The sequence below is a fragment of the Hordeum vulgare genome, chromosome 5H (assembly GCF_904849725.1).
Source record: "Hordeum vulgare subsp. vulgare chromosome 5H, MorexV3_pseudomolecules_assembly, whole genome shotgun sequence".
NCBI lineage: Eukaryota > Viridiplantae > Streptophyta > Magnoliopsida > Poales > Poaceae > Hordeum > Hordeum vulgare.
The window spans coordinates 250,873,199-250,884,578 of NC_058522.1; the positions used below are offsets into that span (position 1 = coordinate 250,873,199).

Sequence of the window (11,380 nt, forward strand, 5' to 3'; positions counted from 1 at the left end):
GGTCAACCAATGTGTCCGGAGCAGTAGCGAACTACTAAGGCTCAGTGGAATCACAAAGGGGCATTTCTCTGTATAGAGAGCTACTAAGGCATACGACTAGGTGTCGAATCCCATACATATCACAGTGCATCACACGTACGCATGACGTACTAGATATGCATAGACACAACAATGGCATCACAACACAACCATACAACATCACGACATTTATTTAGAATACTCGGAAGAGTCTTGCATAATATGTTCATACAAGGAGGGGTCACGCGACCCGGCACTCAAAGTCATACAAACAAGTCATACAAAACAACTAAAGCATAAAGTTGTCTAAGTACAGACATATGAAAGGATAAGGCATAAAGCCTGACTATCTATAGATCCCTTCTGAAAGGGGCGAGGTCGTAGCTGGGACACCAGCTACTCGTCATCATCGATGTCTAGAAAGAACCCACCTATTGGCTCATGGGTATCCTCTGCAACAATTATTAAGCAAACATGAGTACAAAAGTACTCAACAAGACTTTAGAACAGATATATCTACTCATGCTCAGGTATCAATAAAGGGGGTTGTGGTATTTCATGCAGTAAGCTAGCTTTGACTCTTGGCTAGACAAAACTACATTTTTTTAAATAGTTTTGACAACTTTGTTTTCTCGCACACGAGTCCACTAACTCCACAACAATACACCATCATGGAATCATTCCCGTCTTCCTACGGAGATGCCATCCATGACACTCACACTTATCTTGATACTTTTATGAGTAGCCATTAAAGTTATCTATGAACAACATATGTCTCCAAGTAGTCCATATCCGCGGACTAGGCTATTCAAACAGATCATAACCCTGCAGGGGTGTACTTCTTCACACACGCTCTCGCCACTTATCTCTATGTGCACATGATGCACCTCAGCAACCTTCAAGCGGAAGCCCAGCGAGGGAGTCGACCACGACCGTTAACCACATTACTACCTAGTCCAGGTTTATCGCCTATCTGAGGGTAACCCGCACGGAAGTCCGACCGAGGCTTCCGCCACGGCCCCAAACGATGTGCGCAGGTTTCCCAAGCCCACCATCCGGGTGCCACTTGGTACACCGTGCCACTGCCTACCGCATCATAGCCCACCTCTAAGGTCAGCACTATGCACGGCCTCCAGCATGACTATAAACACCAGAAACTACTTGCAACTCCTGGAACGAGTACTAGGCGATTAATAAGTCGAGCGGGGTCATATTTCAGGTCGCAGCATGTGGTAGTATCTCGTCTTGGATTACATACACGGAACTCAGTTCCTAAGGATGGTCCCAATGAAACAACCTGCCATGTACTCCTACATAGCCTTTCATCGGTACCTTTACCAAATTAGGTTCCACAATTAAACTTTGTCACTAGAACACATTCATCCATTCCTGTTCATCACCCAGATGAAACAGACCTGACACAACTTCTAGGCATAGCAAGCATAGCAGGTATAACACATTGTAGCTCAAGCATCTACCAGGTATGCTAGGTTGCATGGTTTGGCTATTTATTGTGACAATGACATGTCATGCAAAGGAATAGGATCAGCTATCGAAGTAAAGCATTTGAAATAGTTTGTCCTAATGCAGTAAGTGGGAGCAGGAGCAAGAACATGGGATGATATCGGCATGATCAAAAAGGGTGCTTGCCTTGTTGCTCAGCGGAGGGGTAATATCCGTCATTCGGATATTCAGTCGTATCCGGAGGGGCGGGGCCTACCGAATAACAACCACAATTAATAGCAATCATAAGCAACAATCATGTTGCATTAACATGGCATGAAATGAAGAGTGATATTAACCAATGTGGTTGGTGAAACCTTAGTTTGCATCTGGTTTGAAACCCAAATTCAAATATTATTTGAAATGGCATATTTATATTAATCATTTAATTGATTTGACATGATGTTGTTTCATAATTTTGTTTTTCAAGCATGAAAGTAGCACCATTGTGTTCATTGAATTTTTCTGATTAATTTGCATATATTATTTGTATGATTTGGAGTTATAATCAAATTTCTATGAATTTCCAAAGTTTTGCAATTATTCTGGAATTATTTAAAAACTAGAATTGGATTTATTGCATTAGCATGACATCAACAGGTCAGTTGGCCGTTGAAAGTCAAACCTGACCAGTGGGACCCACTAGTTAGTGACTCTGGCGACAAACTAATTAAGTTTTAAACTAAATTAGGTATTTAACAGATCTGGACCCACATGTTAGTGACTGATTACCTTTAATATATATTTTTTACTAATCTCAATTAGTCAGGGGGCTGGCCCCACATGTCATTCACTCTGCGGAGCTCAGATCCACCGGCGGCGAGGTGGAACTCGCCGGCGATGAGCTCCGCCGACCACAAAGATGGCGGGAGCTTTGGGTTTCTGTTTCTAGCGGCCAAACGCACGGCGGAGGGCACCAGAAGAATGAGTGGTCGATTGCGGATCCATTTTTGCACAAAGCAGTTGCTGAAGCGACCGGAGATAACGCCAGCGACGAGCTCGGCGGCTGCCAGAGCTCGGGCATCATCGGGGTCACACCTACGGGGCCTAACATGCACGGGGTTGTCTCATACAGCACCTACGCGATGCAATGAAGCTAACGGTGGCCTCAGATCAACCAGCTGATCACCGAAGAGCTACCGACGACGAGCTCCCGCGGCGGATCTCGTCAGGCTCGAGTGGAATCGGGGCCTAGACCATGGGATCGAATGGGAAAATGAGGAGGAAAGCACCTTGGGCTCACAGGGAGTGCAGAGGCAATGAGATCGGGCTCGGGGACGGTCTGAGGAGGGAGAACGACGACGGCGAACGTCGGCGATCCGAGGAGGAAGATGACGGCGTCAGAGCGTCTCAGGGGTTCTCGGTGTCGAGCAGCTAGCTGGAGAGCTTCAGGAGACCATGGTGATGCTTTTGTGCAGCTCAGATGAGAGAGAGAGAGAGGCTGGAGCGACGACGAGCTCGAGCTCGGCTCGGGCTCTAATGGCGGCCGAGATGGGAGAGAGCAGGGGGAAGAATGAGGCGAGGAGGAGCTCGAGGACAACTGCGGGATGCTTATCCCTTCCTTACCAGTGCGAAGCGGCGGCCAGGCATGCACGCAGATGCGTGGCCGCGCAGGAGGTAATGGCGGCCACCTCTTGGTGCCGACTGGCAGGAGGTAGACGACGGGCAGGAGCTGGGCCGGGCCAAGGGTGAGCGACAGGTAAGTTTTTTTCTATTTTTTTCATTTCTGTTTTGTGTTAAAGCATTTCTGACTTTGTTTCATTTTATTTTTGGCTCCAAACTATTCCAAAAATAGTTTGAAAAATGTTGGGGTGTTATTTGGAATATTTCCAAACACATATAAAGTTTTCAACATTTTTGGAAACTTTGGATTATTTGAAATCAATTATATAGTTGATTTCAGTAACTTTTAAAATTAAAATAAAATGCCAAAAGCATTTTAAAAATATATTTCACCCCTGATATTATGTTTTCAACATTTATGAGAAATGATGAACTTTTCTAATGGCCATTTTGGGTTCATTGATTTGTCACCAAAATTTGGAATTGTTTTGAATTAGAGTTGCTAGGGTTTGCTTTTGTTTTCTTTTCTTTGCTTTTGATTTCATTTTATTTACTTGGATGCAACGGAAAAGACATGAGCACAATCTTTCTAAACTCTATTAGGGATTCACGGATGTGACACTCCACAAGTTGTGTGTCTGTTTTCAAAAGCGGAGAGATTTAAGATTTGTCGACCATCCAAACCTTACATGTGCGACCACAATACCCCTTTATGGGATGGGCCTTTGTTGATTACCTTCGTCGATGCTAGAAGAAATCACGCATTACTAGTGGCGAGACGGCCATAGTTACCCTCTCGATACTTGGTTGTGCCAAATAAGGCAACCATGGGATGTTTCTACAAACACCGGGCACACCATTGGTCCCTTCATTGATGGTACGATTTGTAGTGAGGCTCATATAATGTACATCATGTGGGTTGCGTGCCAACAAGTGGACTCTTTACTAGTATTTTCAGGGGAAAGGCACTGTTCGAGTGCTTACCTCGGGTATGCAATATACCGCAAATCATGGATGGCACCGAAGTTCCCCGAGTCTTTTGGTTACTCTACGCAACTTCTGCAGAGTGTAAAACTATTCGAATAGCCGTTTCCACAAGATAGTTGGGTGGTGTTGCTTAAACTACGTCGGATGGTTTCAGAAACTTGTTGTGTGTGTGTGTGTGAAATATGATAATTGAGCTAAGTCACATGACTTGACATGATGAACTAACATGAGATGTTCAATCCATGCTTATGATGATATCTGTAACTTGTTCGTATGGATGTTCGCAACCTGTTCATGCATGCTTTACAAGATGATTTGGACATGACATTGCACTCAAAATTAGCTTTCTTCAACTTACATACTTAGTGCCACATCATGCATAATTATTACCTTGATTCCAAACATGGGTTGCTTGCGAGTAAATTCAAAGTATTCATTGGCCTGTCACTTGTTATTTTATTGGCCATGCATGAAACACCATGATATGACGAACAATGCCTTGGTGACGTACGTGCGAGCTAGGACTCTTCCCAGTCAGAATGCCTATAGGGTCACTACAACATGAATCCCCCTATAGCAACTCCTTTTTCCGTATCTAAAAGTTCATATATGTGTTTCTAGTGTCTTTACCAACGATTTGCGATCTGTTGCCTTATCCAGTATTGCTAGGGCATAATGCAACGCTTATATTGTCGTTGGTAAAAGGGACTGTTGCAACACTACAATAGATAAAATGGATTCTAACAACACTTTATATGTTGGTGCTTAATGTATAAGAATCAAAATCCCATTGCTTGGCAACGGAAATTTTCCAATGCTTAAAGTGTTGATACATATATAATGTGAATATTATTATTGTATACATATTGTCAGCAATTAGATGAATGCTTCACGTAATGGCATAGTTATGTATTTCAAGTGAAGTTAAAAACAGAGAATATAGTCATAAGAGGAAAAAGGATATATTAGATAAAAATGTTGGATTACAATAGTGGATATTACAGGAGAAACATCATCCAGATGTGATGCATAATCTACCCATTATCTTGACAAAGAAACTTAAACTAAGCATCCATCAACATTCCTACAACTTCACTAAAACTAGTAGATCAAGGAACAACATCTAACATGAACGTCAACATCCCTACAACTAAAAATGAAAGCATCCATCATCATCATGAACCAGAACATCAACATCATGATTGAAGTGTACTTGCCACACACGTGCATACTCATCCAGTTATCTCTTGAATCTACAAACCGAAAAAAATAACTGTTAAAATACAATGCATTAACACAATGCTAGTAATAGAGGCAAGGTTTAGTCACATACAAAGGTTGAAGTCCATGCAATCCGTGTTTTATCTCCATATCGACATGCACGGCCCAAAAGTAATTCCTAATTCCAGCACCGTCAAGTTTAAAATTTAGGATCAGAACATATAATTGTAGCAAGAACTACGTCATATTATGGTTTTTCGGGCTCTTCAATAATACTTCAGTTTCTGCATGTTGGAGAAACTCAATGTTACCATGGTCATAACTAGCCTCAACACCCATGAAAAAACAAAGGCAAAATAGAGCAACATATGAAATGAATTTGAGCACTTTTACAGGTAGTTTAATGCACCCTTACTGTCTACATCAGACCTTTTGTTGTTGTTTTGGTCTGGACAACATTGTGATAGTAAAGAAGACGTAATAAACAAATAAAGAAGCTAGCACTATAGTTTGAACATAATTTTGTATGTGATTATGAAAAATACCAACTTGTTTGCACCATACTTTGGTTCTCCCTATCGTGTGCCGACATTCTGAAGCAAAGTTTCTTTGTTCTGAACAACATTATGGTAGCAAGACGACCATCAGAGCAAGATATTTGGAACATATTGTATATGGTAATGGCAATATACCTTATATGCATGAAAATATATTTCCCATTGCCATGCACTGAAATTCTGATCAAAAGTTTCTTGTTTCTGGACAACATTTTGATAGCAACAACTAAACATATAAACATGGAAACACTACCACCATTATGAACCATAGTTCTTTGTTCTAGGATAACATGATATACATCAAGTTTTGGGTATTATATATTTAATTGCAAACAGTAAGTAATGAGCAATAAACTTACCATCTTCATTTTCATCCGCATCAACATCACACAATATGTGAATATTTATTTGTCATTAGTAGTTCTTTCATGGACATTATATGATTTGACATCTTTTTCAGCAGAATTATGATGTTCGATTGGTTCTTCCATCATATATTGTTCATTGGATTCAACAACGCTGATTCTTGTCCGTGACAAATCTGCTGGAACGTGACAATGGCCAACGTTAATTTAGGACAGAGTAGGTATAATCAAATGATACTCACAACCACTAGAACAATAGACAAAAGGTGTAACAAGATTATCCACAATTGCAATATAGCTCAAAGGATTAGATACTGCATAAATAGGAGCTGGTGGTACTGATTAAGACTGACCATACTGATATCTTCAGAGATCGAGACTATATGGTGGCACTTGACCTTATGATAGCCATCTCCTCAGATGTGAACATGACTACTTCAGATTTTAGCTGAAACAATCACGTATTGGAGTAAATATTGTCGCTACAATCAACTGAATAAGCCTGAAAATGTTTCTTCCTTAATCCTCACTGAATAAATGTAGCAACTCCGTAATGAGTAGGAGTTGGTTTGTGTTAGTGAAGGGTGAGTTCGCTAAATAATTTGTTTTTAATAGTGAAACATTGAACGAAGATATGAAACCATTACTCTGAAATGTAATTTGCATCGGATCTATTTGGTTTTAGTGGTTGCTAATTCACTTACTAGCCTGTGCTACTGAAGAGCGAGTTCACTAACTGACATCTTGACTACCGTACTCCTACACTGAAACCAATCAAATGATACTCATAACCGCAAGAACAATAGACAACAGGTGTAAACAAGACTGCCCACATTTGGAATTTATAGCTCAAACCATGAGATATTAATGTGCTCACCACACCCTCCAATCATTTAATCTATTCATAGATTTCTCATCACTACTGATCACTGTCCTAGCTGAATATGCATATAATTATATAGCTCAAGTAACCTCTTACCACGATTAGTACCATCTAATGGGCTAGTTTATTATTTTAATTCGCATCCATCTTATTTGATTGTGCCTACGAATTCTAATTCTTGTAACTTTTCCCTTTAGATCAACCCAGATGCCAAACATGAATCCAGTCATATGAGATTTAAAATCAGGTGAGTGTGTGTTTTGTGCTAATTGTATGAATATGCTTAAACACGATCAGGGCTGCCGTATTTAATTAGTCTAAATTTTATGTGCAACAACAGACTAATGCTTTTTCATGTCTAATGTGCCCACACTCCCTCTCGATTCTCACAAGTAGTCAAATCAAATCTTATAGTGTACAAGTCAAAGTCTCTTTCCCAAGCCCAACCCTGTAGTAAACTCCCACCTCTAATTCCCCTTCCCTAAGACAGCGAAACATGCTATACAGCATATAGCACACCCAGATTCGAAAAATTACAATTCAATCCGGGAGAGACACCAAAGATAAGAATTTGGATAGGATCCATGGGAAGGGGCAATCCCAGCGCAAAGCATAAGATATCTCAATAATAAACAAAGGTAGCTTTTGCGATGAGTAAGCCGAACATATAAATCAATGTTAGATTAAACTAGAATCGCGATCTGTGTGTATATCGATTGGTGTGTGAAAAAATAGCTGACAACCAATACGGAGGGATGAATTGTGGCAATGAGATTGGATAAGGAGCACGGTACAGACTAGATGAATTCTCAGGATTGTTGCCACGACCTACGAGACGGATTTGCGTGGCAGGGAGATGTTAATTGATTAAGAGCATAGATCAATAAAGTAGGGAGCGAGAGAGGATGTGTTATGGGAGAGTACGTCGGGAACTAACCTTGCTCAGATCGTGGTGCTGCCTCCGCCACCGGCCGTCGGGCATGCGATGAACCCAGTACGAGATTAGGAAGGGAACTGTGTTGATATGGGAGAGGTTTCTGATTTTGGTGGCGCGGTTACCTCCTCGCGAGATCTGATGTTTAGTCTATGTCCTTTTAAAAAAACTATTTGGTAATGAAGCGTGCGTACTTAAGTTTTTCCAACCAGATTAGCCGCAATTGGCTTGAGAGAATGGAGGGAATGGAAAAAATTGCACGAAACCATAAAAAATAGGAGGGGGTTGTCGAGTATGTCTGCTGTGGAACAGTTGATCCACATTTATGCATGTGCGCAGTTTCAGGAGAAGTTCACACACAGAGATGGTTTTGTGAGACCGCATACAGTAGCACGATCCGCAGCCCTCGATGTAGCCCTTGCACGCAGCCGCCGCCCTTGCTGGATGGAGCGCTGCACCCCCACCATCCAACCTCCGACCACGGCTGGCCATGAGGGCCACGAACGCCGCCGTGCAGCAGGGATGCCGCCCTGACTGCCGCACACGTCATCCACGCGCGCGACGGCCCCTCCGCCTCACTGGGACTACGCGGCTACCGCCCGCCCTGGCACTAAGGCACAGGACCCGCCGCCACCGCGGCCCTCACCGGCGGCAGCGGCGGACGGGGAAGGGGAGAAACTCTTTAGCGGCTAGGGTTTTGGGGCCCCTGGCGTCGCCCGAGGGGAGGCGACGCGAGGGGTACCTGGGACGCGGCTTCGTGGCTCCCCCTTTTTACTCGTATAGGTATAATAGCCCTTTGGCCATCATTTTGCTAACATGATAAGGTTCTGTTTCCACATCATTCCATTCTTAACCCATATCAATATTATCTCAAGGCTTCATCTTTAAAACAATTGACCATCCTGGATAAACATAGTCATCTGCGTAGAACACTTGGACATTTGGTCAACTTGATTGGCAAATACAAAAGGTTCACCCTCTGCCTTTTTACCAGTGTAAATTAGACTAGAGAAATTCAGAAATCTACACAAACAAAGTCTTATTAGCACAACCATCATTTGATAACTACACCGAGCCTCTCTTACACAAATAACAAGGATCCATCTTAAAAAAATAGCATGCGAATTCAATGTTCACCAAAATGAAAAGATCCACAACTCCTAGCTAGTAAAGGAACCAAACAATAGCAATGGAGCCATTCATACAGGAATGGCTCAAATAACTGAAAGCAACCACTATGGTTATTAGTGGTATGTGATCGAACTGACGCAACATTTTTCTTCTGTACCTCAAAGAACAAGGTTCGGGTGCCATCAATTATCATGTATCCACAAAGAAACAGAACACGCTGCAAGACTAGAATTCAAATGGAATGCACTATGCTAAGCTTCATGTTGCATTTGAACTCCAAATCACGAAAAGCCGACATGGAACTAGCCCCACATGAAGGAATGAAATCAAAAAATCAATTGCTAGCTGCACTAAACTGAAAAGGAAGAAACGAACAAGGGAGATCAGCACCACACAGTCGTCGGCACTTAGCTAGCGCATGAACCACCCATTACACAAGAGAATGGCGTTCATGTAATCATCTCTCATCTTGTCCTTCTTATTCCGATTTGGATAAAAAAATCAACACTGGATTCAGAGTACTACATGATATAGATTCTCAAAGTCGTCCTTTAGTTCAGCAGACTTCTGTTATATTTTGTAAAAACTATTTTACATACTTTTTGTAAGCATATAATCTTTGCCTTATGCTTACAATTGATGTGATCCATTCCTGGACATAAATCCGTTATTACCTTAGAAGTGTAATTGATATACGTGTTCCTATTTATGTTGCAAATTAGGGTCGTTAGTCTGATTACGCTCACTTGTGTTGACTTACTCCCATATATACACGTACTCTATATACTTAAACTAGAACTTTAACGTTATTAGCTTCGCAATGGATATGCCAATAAGGGATTATATTAAAAAAATTGTTTCTCTGAATATTTACAGTACTGAGCTCTTGAGTATTTTGGGAACTTCAACTATAATATCTCAAAGAGTGGATGTGCCTTGTTTACATTAAATTCGCTGCATATTTGTATCAAATATTCCCTGTAAATACTTAGAGATGAATGATCACTCAGTGAGATGCCTAACCTACATTCCCTGGATATATAAAGCTTTCCCTGTACAAATTGAATCCAAAGATGAATGTTTACTTAGTGCAACATTTGAACAGTATTCATGTACGAATTCTGTTCAATCCCTGACTAACCGAACTTCAATGAAGTGTACAGGGATTGACAGGGATATGGGACAAACCACAATACGAATTAGAGTGACAGACAAATGTTTTACTCAAATCCCATCGTGATCAATTACCTGGTGCCAACAAATCCCAAACATGAAACAAATGAACATGGCATGAGGTGGTACGCTCTGAAATTGTTACAAGCTTGAAGCTCATCTCTCTCAGATCACCCTACTCCCTACATTCCACGGCCTATGTGTCGAGGTGCCCACGAATAAGGTGACCGAATGAGAGGAGACGGGAAGGAGGGAGGGAGGGTTACCTCAGAGGCCAGTCTCGCCGTCATACGTAGAGAGGGAGAACACGGGCGGCTGGAGGAGCAGCACGCTGCACTCGGGCAGGCTGGAGGAGCAGCCAGAGGAGCAGGGGCGCTAGCCGATGAGTTGCAACCTTCCTAGCGCGGGCTTGCTGCTTCTCCCTTCTGCTCTTCCCGCAAAGCCGCCGCTCCCCTGTCCGTCGCCACCTTCCCGCCGCACCCCTGTCCGACGCCGCCTTCCCGACGTTGTCCGTCCGCCTTCCAGCATTCCTGCAATCCTGCTCAACTAGAGGAGATTGGATGGTTGACTTGTTTCCCAGTTGGAGGGAGAGACCTAGATAGATCCGAATATGAAGGCGGATGTTAATCTGGATTGGAGAAATAAAAGATGGACGCGATTTAATTTTGCTTTGACGGTTATCACACAGATTTTCGCGCCACCTTCATTTTGTGTACAAGCGTGTCCAATTATTTTTCTTTTTCTGCTGAATTAATTTTTGGTTTTAACTAGCATATTTTTAGTCTTATAATAAATGGGAAAAGATTACATCCCACCGGCTGATCCGGTTATTCCATCCACCGCCCGCTCTTCCGTTAGATCCGGCCTCGATCACGAACGATTTCCCGAAACTGGCTCATTGTTTTAGAAACTGGAGCGTTGTTTCAGGAACGGGGCTGAAGCTGTGGAGCACTCCAGGTTCCTCGTCGTGGCTTCTCTGCTACCGGGGACGAGCCTGTCGGAGTCCGGCGAACCGCCGCCGCCGTCGGTCCTTGCCAGCTCGCCG

At 42.5% G+C, this 11,380-nt stretch overlaps 1 long non-coding RNA gene across 11 annotated transcripts; it reads right to left on the reverse strand.

The window, feature by feature from the left end:
- Positions 1-5,017: 5,017 nt before the first annotated feature.
- Positions 5,018-11,003, reverse strand: LOC123398460. 11 transcript variants are annotated; one of them, XR_006610164.1, is made up of 6 exons: positions 10,602-11,003; positions 6,568-6,662; positions 6,209-6,393; positions 5,842-5,906; positions 5,405-5,576; positions 5,018-5,324 (listed from the first exon to the last, which is right to left on the reverse strand). It is a non-coding gene; the product is annotated as an uncharacterized LOC123398460 (long non-coding RNA). The 11 variants fall into 11 exon arrangements; XR_006610162.1 differs by having other exon boundaries at positions 5,838-5,906; XR_006610165.1 differs by having other exon boundaries at positions 5,857-5,906; positions 10,602-11,002.
- Between the last annotated feature and the right edge of the window lie 377 nt (positions 11,004-11,380).